This window comes from Spermophilus citellus, assembly GCF_964194105.1.
Source record: "Spermophilus citellus genome assembly, chromosome: 10".
Classification (NCBI taxonomy): Eukaryota; Metazoa; Chordata; class Mammalia; order Rodentia; family Sciuridae; genus Spermophilus; species Spermophilus citellus.
In genome coordinates, this window is record NC_138197.1 from 80,265,463 (window position 1) to 80,286,802 (window position 21,340).

Genomic DNA, 21,340 nt, shown 5'->3' on the forward strand with positions numbered 1-21,340 from the left:
TGGAATGGTACTATGACAAACAATGAAGTTATAATGCAGGTATATTTCAGGTGACACTACTGTATAATTTCAATGAAATTAAAGGCCTTTTTCACTCAAATTTACAACTTTCAAAGCTAGTTTCTGAAAATAAAAATATCTATGCTATATGTATACAGAGTGATTATACACTGCATTGAGCTTCCAACATGAAGGATACATTGCTTATGTCACTGCATCACAAATTGTTTGGGTTCTTTTTAAAGTTTCTGTTGACGGTGGTTATCTGTATTCAACAAGTATCCGAAGCCAAGGGAACTTGTGTTTGTTGGATTTAGACTCAAGACATAAAGACAAGTAAATATTAGAAGTTAAATGTTTCCATGCTACTACATATGTAGTTTTCTCTATATATTTTTCCTGAACTGAATTAGATGCCAGACAATGATTGATGATTTTACAACTGCAATTTGCAGCTGGTAAAAACCTAGAAGAACATCTATTTTAATAAGAGGAACTATGTCTAGAGAGGGGAAGTAACAAAAACTATCGGGAGCTCTGGGGCCGGAATCAAAGTCCCTATTTACTGGGTGACAAATAGAGTTAATAGCTTATTAGTCAATGTTTGTGCTGTTTTTTTTTTTACTTCCTTTTTTTTTAAAAAAAAAGGGAAGTAATATTTTATTCCTTAATACATTTCTATTTTGAAGTGCTGCAAGATAAGCACTGGCAGTTAAAGTGTAGTTGCATAGTGATTTTTTTTCCAGATTCACCACCACTGGCATTGCTAAGTTTCTATAACACTGTAATTTATATAATTCCTTTCTTCTGTCTGTATACAGATTTGCTTAGGTATATCTAAGTTCTGTTTACAAAAGAAGTTCTTCAAGGTTAAATGAGAGAGTATTGCCAGTTCTTATTTTAGTAAACACTAAAGTCATGCTGAAAAGTTCATACTTTATAAGTTAAACATCCAGATGGCTAAAATTTCATTAATTATGGAAATTTAAAAGATGAGTAAAATCAAAGTATGCAAATAAATATGACGAGTCTTAAATTTTAGACCAATTAATATGCAATCTAAAGTTAGAACAATTATTTGAAAGGATGATAAAAATTGAGACTTTAAACTGTTAGATATGTACAAATTCCTTACTATATTATAGTATACTGTGCATCTTTTTAATATTAGATATTAATATAGAACCAAGATTATATGTATTAATGACTAGTTGCTATTCTGATGCATTATGGCCTTTGGATATCTACTTCTCAGTTTCCTATTAACCATATAAAAATCAAGTTACTATAAGAAAGTGTCTTTCTTTCTTTAGCACATTATTGGATATCCTTCATGAATGGATTCCTGAAAAGTTCACCAAGTCTTTTTTGACAGTACACGTAGATATTACACACACACACACGCACATACACACACACACACGCACATACACACACACACGCACATACACACACACACACACGCACATACACACACACACAATTTAAGATTCTCAGAGACAGGGAGAGAGAATCAATGCTTTCAATGCAATGAAGTGTGCAGGTGTTGGAAAACCTAGCTTTGCAAATCATGGGTAAATCACATAACCTGTAAGAACCCTAAAAGGAGATCTAAATGTAGGCTATAACAATAAGCGAGCTCTAAATGGAGACTATAACAATAATAATGATTTTTTATTTAGTATGAGAATCATGTGAATTTATGTATAACTTGACCTAGTGGATTATAAATCATTACCGAGCACTTCCTAAGGCTGTCATGACAGTATACCACAAACTAGTGGTTAAAACAACAGAAGTTCATTCTCTCTTAGTTGTGGATGGGTGCAAACACCCAGAAACATGGGGAGAATGCTACATGAAGATGGTGGTAGTGGGACTCCAGTCTGTGCCTCCATCTTCATATGGCATTCTCCCTGTGTTTCTGTGTCTTCACATGGCAGGCTTTTTTATGTATGTATGTATGTATGTATGTATGTATTTTAGTTGCCAGTGGATGTTTCACTTTACTTGTTTATTTATATGTGGTGCTAAGGATCGAACCCAGGGCCTCACACATGCCAGGCAAGTACTCTACCACTGAGCCACCACCCCAGTCCCACTTGGCAGTCTTCTTGTAAGCATATCTATTAGACTGGATTAGGAGCTGCCCTATTCCAGTACAAACTCCTCCCAGTCAATTACACATACATTGGCTCTAGGGAATAGTTTGGATCTGGAATATACCTCAAAAACCCATGTGTTAGATATTTTCTCCTCAGGTTGGTGCTATTGGGAAGTGTTGGAAACTTTAAGAGGTGGGTTCTGGAAAGAGGTGTTTGGTTTATTGTAAGAATTCATTCAAAGGAAATAGTAGGACCACAGCCTCTTCCTCTTCCTCTCTTTAGCTTCCTAGGAATGGAGTGAGCAGGTTTGCTCCACATATGTTCTCCCCATGATGTTCCACCACAGGGTGAAAGCAACAGGCTCAAATGATCATGGACAGTTACACATGAGCCAAAGTGTGTTGGGGGGAATCACCTTTTTTTTTTTCTTTTTAACGTGATTATCTCAGCTGTTTTTGTTATAGTAGTGGAAAACAGACTAACATCCCATTTCCAAATAAGGTCACATTTTGAGATGTTAGAAGTTAAAATCTCAACTTGTCTTTTTTGAGGGATGTAATTAAACCAATAATAGTTTGCCTGTGACTCCTTTCCCAAATTCAAGTCCCTACCACATGCGTACCGCATGCAAAAATGTATATTCAAGCTGATCACAACAACATTTCCAAATATCTTAGTTATTCCAACATCAGCTCTAAGTCCAAATTCTATTTAGATCAGTTATGGATGACACTTGGAATGTAGTCTATCCTAGGACAAAATTTCTTCCCATCTGTCAACCTGTGAAATCTTAAGAACAAGTCATCTACTTCCAAGATAACAGTATGAGAAAGAATAGACATTCTCATTCTAAAAAAAAAAAAAAAGTAGAATAAACAAAATAGAAAGGTTCTACTAATCTAAAACAACTTCAAAACTTATCATAATGTGAAAATTCCATGATGTTATAAAACTTGGGAATAATTCTCTATTGCTTTTTGCTCTGTCTTCTGGTCCTGCCAGAATGATCCTGCCTCCTGTTTTAGTCAGCTTTTCTGCTGCTGTGACCAAAAGATCTGACCAGAACAATTTTAGGAGGAAAAGTTTATTTGAGGGCTCATGGTTACAGAGGTCTTAGTCCATAGAAGGCCATCTCCATTCCTCAGGGCCCCAGGTGAGGCTGAACATCTTGATCAGGAAGGAGAGCGAGAGGTCTCCACTTGCCAGATACAAATAAATACCCCAAAGCCACGCTGCCCCATTCCCACCTCCTCCGGCCACACCCTACCACTTCAGTTATCACTCACTTAATCCCTATGAGGGACTAATTCACTGATTGAGTTAAGACTCTCACAACCCAATAATTTCTCCTCTGAATGTTCTTACATTGTTTCACTTGTGAGCTTTTGGGGGACACCTCACATCCAAAGCATAACACCTCCTTTCCCAGGTCTTGCCCCCTTTCTCCTCAGCCATGGGTGGTGGCCCTGCTCCCTGAAACTAAGGACATGGCCCTGTTCTTTGGAACTGTGGAAATCCCTTTTCCCAAGACTCTGCATACATTTTTCTCCCCTGTAATTCTTCCTTTGCTTTATTCTTTCTTTATTTCTTTCAGTACAGACTGGCAGTATTTTTGCTGGCATAATGTTTTTAAAAATCTCTCATCCTCGTGGGTATCCAAGACAAAAGACAAGAGAGTTCTTTTAAGTGTCTTCCATATGCCTGCATCTCTATTCTCGAATTTGAAGTTTATTATTCTCATTGCATGGTTTTAGGTTATTATTATGAATGTATGCTTCCATAGATAGGATTTTGTATAGTTTGCAAGTTCTCAGATTTCATGTATTGGTTTCATACTAATAAGTATTTAAGAAGCCACACACTATATTTGTTCAATAATATGTTTGAAATAATGTGACTCATAGTTTTAATCCATTCACTGTATTATTATTATTATCATTAGTAGTAGTAGTAGTATTTTTCATTGACTAATATTATTTAATTATAATTCATAGTACAATCCATGTACATATGACAGCCATGACTTCTCTAAATATATTCTCTGGCTCTGTGTTCAATTCTTTTGATTTATACTCTTAACAATATTTGAGCATTTATTACCACCTGCAATTTCTCTAACAATTCATTTACATTGTGTCTTCTCAGTCCCAGATCTGGAACTTAGTAAGTGGAGTCAATTAACACTGTTAACATTGTGTGATATTTCATTCTGGTCTCTGTGTTATATATATTTTATTCACAGATATTAATTATGCATTGGGGTTCAGTGTGATGCTTTCATATATGCTAAACTGTACACTGATCAAATTCTCCCCCCCCCACCTTACTCTTCTCAATCCCTAGTAAACATAATTCTGATTTTAGGTTGACTTTTTTTTTTTTTTTGGTACAAAGTATTGAACTCAGGGGCACTGGACTACTGAGCCACATCAGTAGACTTATTTTGTATTTTATTTAGAGATAGGGCCTCACTGAGTTGCTTAGTGGCTCACTTTTGCTGAGGCTGGCTTTGAACTTGCTATCCTCCTGCCTCACCTTCCCGAACCTCTGGGATTACAGGTTTAGGTTGACTTTAAAAAATTTTTTTCCACATATGAGAGAGAACATAAAGTCATTATCTTTCTGTGTTTGGCTTTTTTTTTTTACTTAATGTCTCTAGTCCATCCATTCTACTGCAAGATACGGGATTTCATTCCTATTTATGGCTGAATTGTGTGTGGTATGTGTAAATACACATACACACATATATACATAAAACATTTTCTTTCCTCATCTGTTGATTGGCCTCCTGGCTAATTCCATATATTAGCTATTATGAGTAGTGCTGTAATTAACATGGGTCTGCAGTCTTCTCTTTGGTATTTCTTTGGATATAAGCCCAGAAGTGGGATAGTTGGATCATATGGTAAATCTATTTTTAGTTCTTTGAGGAACCTTCTTACTGTTCTCCTTGAACAGTGTGAATATTTGTACTAATTTACATTCCAGAGTGGTATTGAGTTCCTTTCTCTCCACATCCTTCCTAGCATTTTAAAAAATATACCAACTATTCTATCTGGAGTAAGATGGTATCTCATTATAGTTTTTTAAATTTTTTTTTAGATAGACACATGCCTCTATTTTATTTATTTTTATGTGATGCTGAGGATCGAACCCAGTGCCTCATACATGCTAGGTAAGGTCTCTACCACTGAGCTACAGCCCCAGCCCTCATTATAATTTTGATGTGCAGGACCTTGATGGCTAATGATAATGTTATTTATTCATTTTAACTCCTATACATCCCAGCCTATGAATATGCAAACTTTTATTATCTATTCTCCTATCAAGGTACATTTAAAGTCTTTCTAAGTTTTAAATCTCTATGTATTGTGCTGCTATAAAAATTTCTTCTCATGCACAAATGTGCACACCTGGGAGAGAGTGGGTAAGATATACACAGTTTTGATTAGCAGATTTTTTTTAATCTCGAGAGAGTACCCATGGCTCCACATCCTATACTTGTTTGGAAGCTATAAAAATCTAGGCTTTAGGCCATGCAGTAGATTCAGTTTTTGTTGCAAAGTCATGCCTGTGTTCCATTGGTCACAATATGAAAATAAAAATTGTTCTGGGTGGTAGTGGGCACTAGTTTTGTTTTTGCGTCCTTCAATCATGGGTTGTTGAGAGGGTGGAGAGCGGACCCAGACCTGCACCCAGGCTCGCATCTGCAGTAGGCTTTCTCATCTGTCTGCTTGAATGGAGCTCTTGGAGCCCTCTCTACCAGCTAGTCTGCTTCACTGATTGCTCTCCCAGATTCCAGCAGTTCACTATTTTACTATACCGTGTTTCCATTCCATTTCTAGGCAATAGAAATGTTTATTGTTGTTTTGTTATGATTATGATTTTGGTTAGTTATATCATTTGGTTTTCTTTTTTTCAGATTTTGTTTTTTATCACCTTGTGTTTGTAGTAGAAAAGTTACATGCAAATGTAAATATACAGAATTGTCTTGATCTGTTGATTGACTTTTTACTAAAGCTGGGTAGCAAACAATTGAGTCTGAAGTAGTTGGCAGTAGTACCTTGCCTATTGAAGTAAGATAGATCTGCTTTGAAATCTAATTGTGCAGGGTGCAAAAATGACATTCCGATGTAAAAATCAAACAGACTTATTTTCATTCTTACCTAGATGGAAGACTGTTTCAGCTCTTTGTGAAGATGGTTCTGCAAGTATACTTTACAGTAGTCCAAAAGATTTAATTCAAATGCAGTTTTAGATCTAATCAGCTTTTGAACCAAAGCTTTAACAAAGTCACGGAATTCTGCAATATAAAACATTAAAAAAAAAAAGTTGACTTTGACTTGGGATCTTTTATAGGCAGAAGCTCCTGTTTCTTCTATCACCCCTATCACAAAATAATTTAGAAGTCTCATGAAATTTAGATTTTTGAGCAGTGTAATGATCATGTCAGGATGATTTTTATACATTATACTTCCACATATAAAGAGGCTAACCTGTTGGATAGAATTTTTAGTACTTTGTATATGTATGTGGAAGAAAATTAATGTTGAACTGTTTTTTTTATTTTTATTTTTTGACAGTAACTAGCAAATAGATTTGGTTATTTCCTGAGACTACTTCTAAAATATTACGAGAAGTATGTGTCACAATACAGACAATAAATACTGAAGATGTGACTCCCATGATATTGAACTAAACGAAGCCCTAACTCAGTAAGGTGATGTACTGCGTTACTTAAAGATGTCACAATTTGCCAGCAAATATGTTGGTTTTTTTTTTTGTCTTCTGGCAATTTCTAGTAAATTTCATTTTTGTTAGAAATAAAACATTTTATACAAATATTTAATTAACTCATTCTCTTCTCCTTAATGCAGTCTAAAATCATAAAAATAGTTACTGTCTCATATAATCAAGAGGACACTGGCAAAGATGAAGAAAATATCACAACATTCATTTCTTACCCAAAACTCTGAACTTAATATTGGAAAAATATTATACAGATGAAACTGTTTCATTGTTTGCATGAGTTCTTCCAAGTGACTTCCGTTTCTGTTGGACGTTGCTGTGGTATTTGTTCAGCTATTATTAGTCATGTGTCTGGAAGAGGGGATTGACTGTTAGTTCTTCAAGGGTATCATCTCTCTTGATAGGAATCTTTGCAGATATTCTTATTGGATCATTTTTTTCTTTCTCTGTAACTTAATTGAAATATGCACTTCATTCAAGACTAAAACAAAATTTATTTATGATCTCTTAAGTTTGGTTAAGTTGTACCAATTTATACATTAATTATTACCATAGACCAGCTTGCCCTTCCATCCGTCTGTCCTTCCTTCCATCCTTCCTTTCTTTCTTTCTTCCTTCCCTCCTTCCTTTTTCTTTCTACTCCTCCTCCTCCTTTACCTCCTTCTTTCTGTTACTGGGGATTGAATCTAGGGGTGCTTTTCTACCAAGGTACATTCCCAGACTTTTTTGTTTGTCTGTTTTTAATTTTTGATTTTGTGACAGGGTCTCACTAAATTGCCCAGGCTTGCGATCCTCTCTCAGCCTCAGAATTTGCTGGGATTATAGGCGTGCATCACTATGCCTGGCTGAGCTTTTCTTAATAGAGCTTGATAAGGAAATTATGCCTTAATGACATTGGTCTTAGGACCTAGAGCATTCATTGTCTGTATTGAGTTAACTTTTCTCCTGTGTATAATAGTTATGTAACATAGGAGAACTAAAGAAGTTGTCACTGAAATAATTTCCTGTTTTCAGTGGTTTACATAACCGCAGTTGAGATAAGCTGCCATGGAGTATTATAATATTTTTTCCTTATTTGTTTTCTCTCCTAATGATTATGTACATTGTGAAGGCATGGGCTACATCTTGCCCATCACTGTACCCTTTAGTGCCAGCACACTGAACTCCTTCTAAGTAGGACTTGTTTCATGAATCTTTTTTTTTTTTTTTTGAGAGAGAGAGAGAGAGAGAGAGAGAGAGAGATTTATTTTTTTAGTTTTCGGCGGACACAATATCTTTGTTTGTATGTGGTGCTGAGGATCGAACCCGGGCCGCACACATGCCAGGCGAGCACTCTATTGCTTGAGCCACATCCCCAGCCCCTTGTTTGATGAATCTTTATGAATTAAATGACAGAATAAGGGATGCTTCTTATGGCAGAACTTTGCTGATAGAACTGTTTAAGTTGAGCAGTAATTCATATCATAGTATACAGGGACCTTAGGTTATATATCAAATAGCATTGATATTTGAAAGGTGTAGGCAACTTGGGAGAGTGGCCTAAAGCTCTGAACAGTGGCAATACTTATTGTCAGGGAACAGGATTATGTTTTTGCCATTTGGTCTGTTTAGCTTAAGATAGAATCTCATACAGTATTATCATCTCATTGCAGTCAGAGGTTGGGAGGTGTAAAGGGTAGAAAACAGAGGAGAGCAGCAGAAATAAGGCAGGAAATCTTGGTTCCAAGAACAAAGGCCAGGATTTGGGTAAGGTTTGTAATACTTCGGGAGCTGGAATGGAGTTCAGCAGATATGACAGAAGCCGTGCTACAGAGATAGGGTACATTTGGGAAGGCTTTGTCTCAGGTGACATTCAGATATCCCAAATCAGACTGGATGACAGAGGACAGAAGATAGATTATGTTTATATTCACTGTAGGGCATTGCCACAGTCTGGCTGGGTACAAAATAACTGAGCCACCACCAAAGCCTTGTAGATTCCAACAGCAACTCTTTATTCCCGAACTCTCACTGGCACTCTACACGCAGGGCAGGAGAGTTAATGAAATACCAAGACTCAAGTTATAATCATCTCAGAGAGTGGTAGGACTGATCTTTAGCTCTCCAGACATCTTACTTACAACTGAGCAAGTCTGAGTTAGCAAAGCTGATGGTGGAAGAAAGCCACATGTCTCTCATTATCCAGCAAACTAGCTCAGAATCCCTTATAGTGTGGTGGTCATGACAAGGTTCCCAAGAGACCCTTGAGTCCTGTTAAGATATGACGGGGCTCAAAGGCATAAATTATTTTCAAATATTTACTTTTTTCATATTTGCTGTTGTCTCATTCATTTGCCACAGTGCTGTGAACTGAATGTTCAGATGTTCTTCCATCCACAGCACCCCTGGGCTGGGGATATAGCTCAGTTGGTAGGGCTTTTGCCTCATATGCACAACATCCTGAGTTCAATCCCCAGCACCACCAATAAATAAATAAATAAATAAATAAATCCACAGCACCCCAAATGATGGTTTTTGGAGATAGTGCCTTTGGAAGGTAGTCAGGCCATGAAGCGGGACCTTAGTCTGATGGTTAGTGTCCCATCCCAGAGGACTCAATCTTTTTCAATATTTTCTATACCCAAGACGGCCAAGTGATTACACAGGGACATTGCTGACACCAGAACCTAACCCTACGAGCGCCCAGATCTGGACGTTCAGTCTTTAAAACTGTAAGAAAATAAATTTTTGTTGTTTATGCCCCCCAGTCTATGGTGTTTTATTATGACAGCCTGAAAAGAATTATACATAGTATAATGCAGAATAATGCATAAGTCAAGCCCTGGAGGAAATGTAAAAGGAAGTTAAGATAAAGGAAGAGTAGATAAAGAAAAGGGAATAATTTGTAGCCTATTTTGCAGAAAACCATAATTTCATGATTGTGGAAGAAATAGAATGCATAATGTGATAAAAAGTCATACAGGGATGATAAATGAACAGATTCTTTCATTTGATTTAAAAAATAAAATTTCTACCCATTGGAAAAAAAAAATGTTCTGAGATCAGATGTTCTGTTACTTGGCATTTCCGCCTCACACATCGTCGTACACTTACTTATTAAGTGGACTTCAGGACCTTTGTGTGTGTGACTAGTTTTGCAGGCTGTCCCACATTACCCAGTGCATATGTACATAAGGCCAAATGACAATGCAGTGTAAATATTCATTAAAGCCACCTTCACATAATCTGTTCAAAACTCAAAATTTCTATTATTTCATTGCCAATTGACCTTCAGGCAAATTGTCAAGAAATTTATGATGGTAACAGCATGAATATGTGTACCCAGGTGTCTCTTGGGTAAAATATGACTCATGGCTTTCTTGCTCCTGAAATGATTAAGCCTCACACCTGAAGTTGACAGCACAGTCATTGCATAGATTGATGTTCTCAGTGACTAACATTTGACAGAGTTTGCCTCTGATTTATGATACCTCCAGATAAAAACAATTTACCTCATTTTTTAGTATTTTTAAACTATGCTCTTTCCCTAATTGGATAAAAAAAATCATTTTCTTTTATATTGAGTACATGTGCAGTTTGAATAAACTAATCTTTTAAATTAAATTTTAGGGTTTTTCCAAAAGCACAATTTTAATTGTTTTTAGTAGGATCACATGGTTCTGGTCTTTTCTTTTCTGAGGTCAAGTAACTCCTGATTTTGAAAATTGTACCTAATAGTAAACTATTACTCATATATAATCTATTCAGTAATTATCAGATTTTTGTTACCATTTATCCATTGAAGCACAGCAAATGTTCTTGAAAAACAATTATAGAGAATTAGGTACAGTGCCAACTAATTGAATTTGTAATTTCTAAAAAATATAAAATTAAGTAATCCCTTTTCTTTTATTCCTCAGGAGGACTTTGAATTATTATAATGTTTCGAATTTATCTTTTTAAGAATTAAAGTATGCCATGCTAGCTAAGGAAACAAAGTGAAAACTGGAGACAGTAAATTCCTTTCCAGATTATTTTCATCTTTTTTGTAGGTAATGGAACATTATTCTATATTGCATATTTTCTATATCATTTAAATATATTTGATAAATGCAAAAAATTATAATAACATTTGCACAAGTTAGAAAACATATTAATATAGTAAATATCCAGTAACCCACCAAAAGAAGTGACCAGAATTTACCTGGTCACTAGAAAAGGCTTATTTCTCTCCTATTTCACCTCCAGTCTGTTCCCCACAGAGGTAGCTATTACTTTAAACTGTGTGTGTTTTAGCCTATTGCTGAAGTGTGTGTTTTAGTGCTGTGTATAGTGTTTTCCCTTATAATGGAAAGATTTAATAAAAAATCGTGAGTGTTTTGATTCTTTGAATTTGTGATGCAATCTGTGATAAGATTGTGGAACTCCAAGCTTTTCATGAACTACATTTTGCTTTATAATATAAAGATAAAATTGGAATTGGTGAGGTGATAGCTTCAATAGATCATTAGTGGACAAGCCTGAGGCCTGTTGGAAGGGTAACAACCAATAAACTTGGATATATAGAGAGCAAATTTTTTTAAATGAACTATAAACCCTTGTATATGAGTACTTTTTCACAAAGCCAGTGGTATTTATACAAATTACTACAAACAGGAATTCATTCTAAACTCTACAGGTTACCTTCTTCTACCCACAGCTTGCCTTAATAAAAATTTTAGGTCAAAATATCTGTCACATGTTTAGTCCCTCTCTTTTTCCACTGTAATTTTAATATCCGGGTGCTTTCCAAGTACATGCAAGGCTCTAGTTCCTAACTCACTCTCAGATCTGCCCTCTGTCTGTGTCTTTGCCCAAGGCTGCTGCTTTGTCCTGGCTTTCTAGATCACTGAAATCGGATCTAACTAGTTTCTTGCTATACTCTCTATCACCAATCATCTTTTTTTTTTTTACCCCATCTCTAAGATCATTTTATAAAATGCAAATTTACCAAATTATCCCTTTGCTAAAAAGCAAAACAAAACAAATAAACAGTATAGTTTCCAAAGCTTTAAGATGAATGAGCTATGTGTCTTTTCAAGAAATAATTCTTTGCAACTACATATATCACAGTGTCATGCTATCTCTTACTTTCAGGACATACCAACTGGTATTTTATAGTTACAGATTACTACTCCCAGTCCTACCACATACCAACACATCTCACAAATTAATCCTATTTAGCTTTCACAGGTCTGCTCATCCAGGTCAGTGTGACTGTCAGTCTGTTTTCTGCTGCTGTAACAGTGTACCCCAAACTGGGTAATTTATAGTTAATGGAGATTTATAAAAAGCTGAGATGTTCAATACCAGTCAAGATGCTGACATCTAATGAGGGCCTTCCTGCTGCATCATGATAGGACAGGAAGTCATGTATGGTGAAACAGCAAGTGGGCAAGTTCAAGTTTAGGTCTGTCTTCCTCTTCTAAGAAAGTCCTAATCCTGTCTCCAGGGACCCACCCTTCATGACCTCATCCAGCCATCATTGCATCCCTCAGGCCCCATCTCTAAATACCATCAACATAAGAATTTGTGTATTAGATTTTCAACAAATGAACTTCAGGAGGATGCCTTCAAAACCACAGCAGTGACTGTTAAGTCCTCTTGAGATAGTTTCTTATCTGTGACCATCTAGGTTAGGTTTTCTTTTTCTTAAACTAATAGAAACCTGAATTCACCTATCTCTTGGTATTTGTCATGTATCTACTTCTTAGTTACCTCCTAGGTTGTGTTCTTTTATAGATCAGAAGCTATCTTATGTATTAGTTATTTTTGTGTTTCTAGTGTCTGGCTTATCCTTTGGCATAAACTGAGATATGTATGCAGTAAATTGTGGCAAGAAGAGTGAATGCAGGTGTGCTAGAAGCAAGAGGATGATAAGCACAGTGTTCCTCCTTGATTTCATCATAAGGACAGAATTAGTATGAAGAATGGAGCTTGATGATGCTGACATCTAAGAATAAAAATCAGGTTAGAAAGTCATTGTCAAATATTATCATCTCAGAGAGAGGTAGAATCAGTAATCAGAGCTAACACAATTAATACTCTGTAAGCTGTGGAACTTATCCATGTTTATCAATTTTATTACCCCCATAAGTTTCTTCACAGTGATAATTAGTAATAGTTTGAAAGAGAAAGTAGTTTTCTACCTAACTTTTCAGGGATCAAGGAAAAGTGGATTAGGGAGGATAATCCACTTTGCAGTCAAATTTGCCAAGAGTTGAAATTTTACAAAGATAGAGAAACAATGGACAAGAAAATTAGAAGCCAGGCTAAATGTGCAGGACACACAGAAAAGAAAGAATGAATCAGGGATAAGGGTGTTGGTTCTGAGTGCTTCTAAGAACCCCAGGATGAGCAATACAGAGCATGAGGACTTTTTTCCAACATAGTACTTTCCTGATTTGAATTAATGTTAATGTTAATTCAAATAATATATTAACTTGATTTGAAAAAAAGTGTTAGAAATTAAAGGACATATACCTAGTCTTATTTCTGAATTATCTGAATGATATTGTGTTTTGGGTTGAGAAGAAAGCAGAATAGAAGGAGATTGTTTAGCTTCTACTCTTCAGAAAGTAGGTAAACTAAGATGCCTCCACATTGTATTTTCCTTGGCCACTCTTCATTTGCAAGTCTTTTTTTTCTTATAACTTCTATCTCCTAGTGATTAATCTTCATCATAATACCCTGTTTATTTTATTTATGCAGAATATAATCTGTGATTCTTTGCAACTTCCTCATCATCTCCCCTCCACTGAAATATACCTCTATGGATATCAATGTCTTTTATTCAGCTCTGTAGCCACTCTGCTTGGCATGTAGCAGGCTTTCAATTGTATTTGTTGAACAAACACACAGATGAACTAATGACTAAAAATTGAGTCTGGTTGAAATAATTCAAGTTCTTCTCTTAACCTGTCATCTGCCTTTTTTGCAAGGATCTTGATTTATCTCTCTTTTTTAAAATTTTTTTAATTGTAGTTGGACACAATATCTTTATTTATTTTTATATGGTGCTGAGGATTGATCCCAGTGCCTCACACGTGCGAGGCGGGCGCTCTACCAATGAGCTACAGCCCGAGCCTATACCTTGATTTCTCTATAAAGTCAGCTTCAAATGACCTGAAACATCAAGTGAGTATTTTCATTACTGCTTTCCTGCCATTGCTAATGCCCTTAGTGAATAAAACAACAGTAACAATAAAGAACGCTGTCTGCATAAAGGGCCTGTGTTTTAGTCCCAAAGACCCAAGCTGAGGTGTAGACAGAGATGACAAAAATGCCACTTGTCCAAATCCATGCTGTGCTTTGTCATCTGTAATAACATATTGTTCAGAATCTCACAGTTTTAATGAAAACAGCTTGTTTAGCTTCTGTCCTTAAATGCTCTGACCTCTCTAACCTCTTGTCCTGCAGGCTGGACAAACATGGGTACCATGCCATCAAGCTTACTGTATTTCATTGCTTTACTCTCTCCTGGACCTTTATGCGCTTCTCTCCCTCCCTATAGCCACAGAACAAAAACAAACAACAAACAAATAAAAAAGATTGCCAATTCTTGCACATCAACATTATAATAACCTTTAGTTAACTAATTCTAGAAGTCTACAGTATGGATCCTTAGTTTTACCTCTTTAAAGAATAACCTTCTCTATAAATCTGTTCTTTGATATTAGGGGCTTCCTCCATAGCACATTGGAAACTAGCTTTTAATGAGCTGCTTCAAAATTTGTAGAAATATGTTGATAATATTTTTCCTAAGCAGATCATCTTCTTTAATTATGTCCCTGTTCACATGAGTACATAGAATTTGGTCAGGTGTAAGCACACTGAGGAATGAAGAGGGATGAAGAGTGGTCTTTCGCACCACCTTTCAAGTTCATACGTGATGGAACTTAGTATTTCAAAAAGTAATTCAATCTAAGCTATTTCTTAATCACTCATATTTGGGTGAGGATTGCTGTCACTGGCTACTTTAAGGGGGACTCTATGACATAGATGGAGCCAGTTACATTCTGTACATTTTTTCTTTGATCCACAAGCATGGTGGCTCAGTTCAGTGGAAATCCTCTTAGAATAGGATTAGATTCACAGATCCAATTATTTCCATCCCCTTCGAGGTATGCCTTACAGCCAATTAAAGTCCTGAGATTCCTGCATGTCATATAACACTGATTTATTTTTCAGGGTTCTTGGTAATGAATTTTACATAATGGGTTAAACTGATCATAGAAATTTTAAGAAGAATAGGACTGGTCTTCAGAAAAAGGATCTTGTGGGTTTTTTTTTTTTTTTTCTTGGGGGGTGGTGGTTCTGGAGATTCAATTCAGGGGCACTCAACCACTAAGCCATATCCCCAGCCCTGTTTTGTATTTTATTTAGAGATAGGGTCTCACTGAGATGCTTAGCAACTTGCTTTTGCTGAGCCTGGGCTTTGTACTTGCCATCCTCCTGCCTCAGCCTCCCAAGCCACGGGGATTACAGGCTTGTGTCACTGAGTGTGCGGTGGATCTCACTTTTTTGATATCCAAATTTCTTCATCTGATTTTACTTTATATTCTGTGAATACTGTACATCATTTATTGGAATAAATTAAGTCTTTTAGACTGAAAGCATTGAGTAGATCTAAATTTTATCATTAGCTATAGGCAATGTATCAAGTTTGATACATGAGTACAAACCACATGTGAGGGCTATGATATTATTTTTATATGCTTTCTAGTTTAAGTAATTAAATTTACATGAATTTCATTATCCTGGGGGCTTGGAAGCAGTAAAATATTATTTAAAAATGTAAATTTTTGCATATCCCAGCATGAATTATTTACTTGGACTGAGGTTACTATGGTAGGCATTACAAGAAGTATATATAAATGGTCTCAAGATCTAGGATGGGAGAGGGACATAAATAATTTTAAATTAAGTATAGATGGTATAATATAGTTAACTGAGAGTTTAAAGAAGTGATATTTTCCTTTCTCAGAAATTATTAAGAATTATCCCATTATTTTATTTTATATTACTTATTTGGAAGAATGGGCATGGATTCATCATGTGACAATGTAGGAGTTTTCGGTAAATTGAGGGAAAGTAGGTTTCTAGGAAAAAATGTTCTGTACTAAAGTCTAGAGGCTCTGTATTCTACAGCTAAAATGAATTGCAATGAATATTAATATATTGAAGATGCTGATAAACTGTGAAATAAATGTACCATTCTCAAATCTACCTGGTCATTTCCATGTGCAATCCTTCATTCCTTGGGATAGGTGTTTCCCGATACAATGCTACACTACATGATTTAAATAAAATGTAAGGAATTGTTAAAAATCGTTAGAATTAGAATATAATTTAAGACCCTAGTGTGCCATTGAAGATTTCTGAGTATTAAAATGACCCTTTCTGAGAAGTACTTTTGGGGGATTAATCCTGCTGTCATACATTGGAGGCCAGATGTGTGAGGATATAGGAAGCAAGGATCAAAAATGGAAAGTGAGAGTGTTTCTTAGGGGACTATTGCAGTTGTGTGAAAAATTATGAATCATGATGGTCTCAAGTGAAATGGAAAGAAAGATGCATTCACCAACTTTGAAAGAGGAATGACATAAAGAAGAAGAAAGGACTGTGATGTTTTAGGATTTGTTATTCTAATTAACAGATGAATGAGATTTAGGTGTCCATTTAAAATGAGGTGTCCATTTGATAATGTCTAGAAAACAGTAACAAAAGAAGATTTATAACTTAGGAAAAGGATTACTTCAGGTGAGCAAGAATTTGAATGCAGCACAAGTAAAAATGGTAGCCAAATCTACAGAGGTAGGGGATATGGCAGAGAGTATGTAAAGAGAAAAGAGAAACAGTCAAAATATAAACTTTTTGAGGACCCATATATGTTGGCCCTGATGAAGAAAAATTTCTCTGGGAGAAATAATGATGTAGTAGGACAGAAGCCAAAGACTGCAAATTTTCAAGTAAAAGGTAGAGTTAAATACTGTAGACAATTTTAATGAGGTGAGAACCAATGGCTTTGGTGAGTAGGAAGTCACAGGTCATCTTCAAATTTATTCAGTCAGAATTTGCAAGAGAAATACCCATTGTAAGAATCTCACAATTTCTAGGTTTCCTTGTAGATCCTACAAGGAAATATTGCTTTTGTGGGAAGTTTTGAAATGAACATGAAAGAAATATAGAGGCAGCACAAGGGAAAAGCAGGTCTAATAGAGGTTATTTTTCCTGCTTTTTTGGGGGGTGGATGGTGGTAGAGAGAAGAGGTTAAAGGAAATCAACAGAAAAGACCAATATATTACAAAAAAAAGTGTCAAAATTATTGCCTCTACATTCTTTATAAAGTCAAAGACAGCTTCATTTAAAAAATCTTAAATAAATGTGTTAGTATGAAAGAAAACTTAAAAAGCAGGGGAATGCTCTTTTCTCTAGCAAGAAGGAAAGATTTTTTTGAAATGGAGGCAAAAGACAGGGATCTCCTTTCTGCTATTCTCAGATTTGACTGATATTCCAGCAAGGAGGGCAGGAAGAAGGACAGCCCAGTGCTGCTGTCTCATCTGCTGCAGTACTCGGGTCAGACTGGACTGAACGCAGTCAGTAAGCAAAAAGTCAGAAAAGCTTAGTGCTCTCTGGTGAAGCATGAAGGGGTGCCAAGGAAGCATTAGCAAAAGAAACAGAGCTGTTTATCCAAGCTGTAATGAAGTCAGAGGAAACATGAGTGAATAGCCTGGAACAGAATGGAACTCTCTCAGGCTGGTGAATCACTGGTCTGGGATGATGGGTGGATACCAGGATATATGAGCAAAGGGCATAGAGGAATGGAAATTAAAGAACAAAATAATTAAAGCATAGAGAAATCAAATTGGGATCAATTTGATGCTTGGCATTGTTGATATCTATTCCTTCTAAGCTGTGAAGAAATCTGTAAGATCCCAGCCCACAGCTCTCTAGGAGAAGGCAAAGTGAGAAGATGGGCACCCTGCAAGGTCAAGGTTCCCAGTGATCACATCACTTCTGTTTTGGTGTGGTACAAATTGTCATCAATTCCTAGAGCTCTGTGTTTATTTGATTATGTGTTTTTGTGGACTCACAATCTTGATGAGGGCAGTAAGGAGTAGGTAAAAGGAAAACAAAGGTTTTGTTTCTTTTCTGACTTAGGGATGATGTGTGTTTCTGGTTATCTTCCAGAAGTGATAAATTGGATGAAATCAAATCAATAGATTTATTTTTAGCACCCCCCATAGCACTCATCTAAGCTACATTTAACTGGGTCTGTTTTGTTTCACTCAGCACCAACTCCATCATCAGTGCTTAGTGATTATTATAATAACATCAAGTTCTAAATGCCAGATGTTGAAGTTGTGAATTCCATGGTGCTTCATTCAGAGTGGTAGTTCCTTAGAGAGGATCTTCATGGAGGATCTTGAGGATATCAGAAGCAGTGATAAAAATGTTCCCTTTTATCCCCTTCTACTTTAGCATGGTTTGTTGCTCCTTTTCAAAAAAAAAATGCTTTTAATTAATAGTTCTACCAATGTTGGTATTATAAAATTCGTATGTTTGACATCCTTTTCGAGTGTTTGTAAATAGTCGACTCTTATGCATTTTAATGTATATTTAGTGACTATTTAAATGCTATTGAACATGGTATTTTTATCCAACAATGTGTGATTAACATTATTCTCATTTGGAAGTTGTGTAGTGTAATTTTTCTTTTTTAATTTTAGGGTTAGAAGTTGGGAAGATATAAAGAAATAGATAAAGTATGCAGTTTGTGAGTTGAAATATTAGTTCTTCTGAACATTTTGAATATATGATATTCATGGTGCTATTTTCATTCTGTCTTTGAAAAATGTCTTCATAGGATTGATTTTCAACATTGAAATAAGTTTTATGGGAACATATTCTTTTCAATAGCAACAAAATATTCTTCGATATTTTAATCTTAATAAATGAAAACTATTCAATATATGCCAGATTCTCTGAGGAACTCCCATGGTAACTTTTATGGAAACGTAATTGTGATTTGGGAATGAAATACAATTCTGAAAACTCTTAAGGAACTAAGACTTGGTCTTTAGGAGACTTTAGTATCAAATTTGTTAAGCATAATCTCTGTCTGCTTATTTAATGGAATTTCTTCAAGTGATTCTTTCAAAAGAGCTTTTGTCATTCAAGTCATAGTTTATAGAAACTTAAAAAAGTTGTCAAATACTATCTATCTGTTAATTATTTATTTTTGAATAACAGTAGCATTTTTTTCAAAAGAAATTTATGTTTCATGTGCAAAGAAAGTCTACTTTAGTTATAAAGGAAGAATAAGTTAAAGGAGTGGATTATTTTAGTGTCATAGAATCAAAGAATGGGAGCTCAAAGGGACCTCAGAGAATATTTAATCCTGCTCTTTCTTTATAAAATATGGAAACTAATATCCAATATAGTTGTCACTTGTGCAAATGGCTCAGACACTTTATTAACATGTATTGTGATATATATATATATATATATATATATATATATATATATATATATATACTAAATATTTTCATAATGTTTTATTTTTGTGCATTACATAAATCAAGTTATCGCATATTGGAGTTATTTTAATCATTTTTGGTCATTTTACTTTTCTAATAGTCACTGTTCTTACTATCTAGGCTGGGAGCACATTTTGTAGTATAATCCTCTTGAAAACATTTTTAAAAATTGGATTCTAGCTAATATGAGTAGTCATACCATCCGTTCTTTGTGATATATGACTCTCTACATATACTCAATTATGGAAAATTTGAGTTTATCAGATCTGCATGAGTCCACACTATTGATCTCTTCTTCTGTCTTCCTCTCCCAACTAATTTTTTAAACTGACAGGATTTACTGGTTTCTGCATTTAATTCTATAAAAGATTTTTTTTCTACCATGTTCCCTTTCCCTACCCCACTATGAATTAGCCTCCTTATATCAGAGAAAACATTCCAGCATTTGGTTTTGTAATGGTCATCATTATCCAACGTACATGTGTGAAGACACAAATTGGTGTGAATATACTTTGTATACAACCAGAGATATGAAAACTTGTGATCTATATGTGTAATATGAATTGTAATGCATTCCGCTGTCATATATAAATTAAAAAAATTAATAATAAAATATTTTTTAAAGATACTAAGTCTAATTTTAGTTAGAAAAGAAGAATAAGTTCAAGAATTTCGTTATACGTCATAGTGATTGCAATATATTGCACATTTGAGAAAAGAATAGATTTTAAGTGGTCTTACCAAAGGGCAGGAGTAAGTATGTGAAGTAATGAATGGGATAAGTAGCTTGATTTAGCTGTCCCACAATGTGTACATATACCAAAACATTATGCTGCTCAGTAAAAATATGTATGATTTTTACTTGCCAAAACCTATTGATAAAAAGCATGTAACTAAGAAAAATTAAACAGATGCTAAGGCCACACTCATTTTTTTTTTTTTAAATCACTCCTATGGCTCCATGACCTTGGTTTTGATTTAGTTTTTGCCTGAGGCAGTGTCTTAACTTCAGAATCCTTTTGTCAGGCTGAGGATTAAAAAAAAAATACGGGTACAGTAGTTCCCTCTGTTATCTACAGTTTTGCTTTCTGCTGTTTCAACTACCCACAACCAACTGTGGTCCAAAATTAAAAAAAAAAAAATTAAAAATAAAAAAGGAAAATTCTAGAAACAAACAATTAGTAAATTTTACATTCCACACTTTTTTAGTGAGATGATAAAATCTCACACCTTTCAGTTCCACACTGTGGGGAAGGAATCATCCCTTTGTGCAGCCTGTCTGCATCATAGGTACTAGCTTCCTGTCAGACACTAAATAGCCACTAGCATTATCAAGTACATTGTTGCAGTGCTGGTGTTTAAGTATTGCTTATTTTGTTGCTGAACAATAGCTCCAAAGCTTCAGAATAGTGATGCTGCTAACTTGAATTTGCCAGAAAGAAACTGTAAACTGCTTCCTTTAAATATAAAGGTGAAAGTTCTCAATAAGTAAGGGAAGAAGATCATGTCGTGAATATTAAGAATATTCTCCTGTAGCCTACATTCATTCAAAAATGTTTTTTTGTATTCTTAGGAAATGTAAATAGGAAAAATCTAGTATATAGAGAGTTTGATACTATTCAAGGTTTCAGTACTCCACTGGGAGGCTTGGAATATGTTCTCCAATGATAAGTGGGGCTACTGTAATTTTCAGTCTTACAAGTCCTGTAATTCATGTTCCTTTCCACTTTTATCTTTGTTCACAAGCAGAAAGGATATGTTATAGATTTATAGTTTCTTATAGGAATTTATTAAATGTGGTTAATTACAACCAACTCCTGCTACCAACATACTGTCTCTATACCTCTTTTCCCAGAGCCCCAAATATCTTGTGTGCATTTTCTGCCTTTCAGATATCACAGGCAAGTTTTACTGAATATTTTACCT

General features: G+C 35.2%; 1 protein-coding gene across 12 annotated transcripts in view; it reads left to right on the forward strand.

Moving 5' to 3' along the window:
• Positions 1 to 21,340, forward strand: part of SLC16A7 (solute carrier family 16 member 7) — a 175,471-nt gene that overhangs the window by 63,701 nt on the left and 90,430 nt on the right. The window contains exons 2-3 of one of the 12 annotated variants that reach the window (XM_081310636.1): positions 2,388 to 2,501; positions 5,208 to 5,280. The exons of 9 other annotated variants lie outside the window; for them this stretch is intronic. The gene's annotated coding sequence lies outside the window, so the exon portion shown is untranslated. The remainder of the gene's footprint in view (positions 1 to 2,387; positions 2,502 to 5,207; positions 5,281 to 21,340) is intronic. 2 more of the 12 variants (XM_081310635.1, XM_081310637.1) reach the window with 2 other exon arrangements.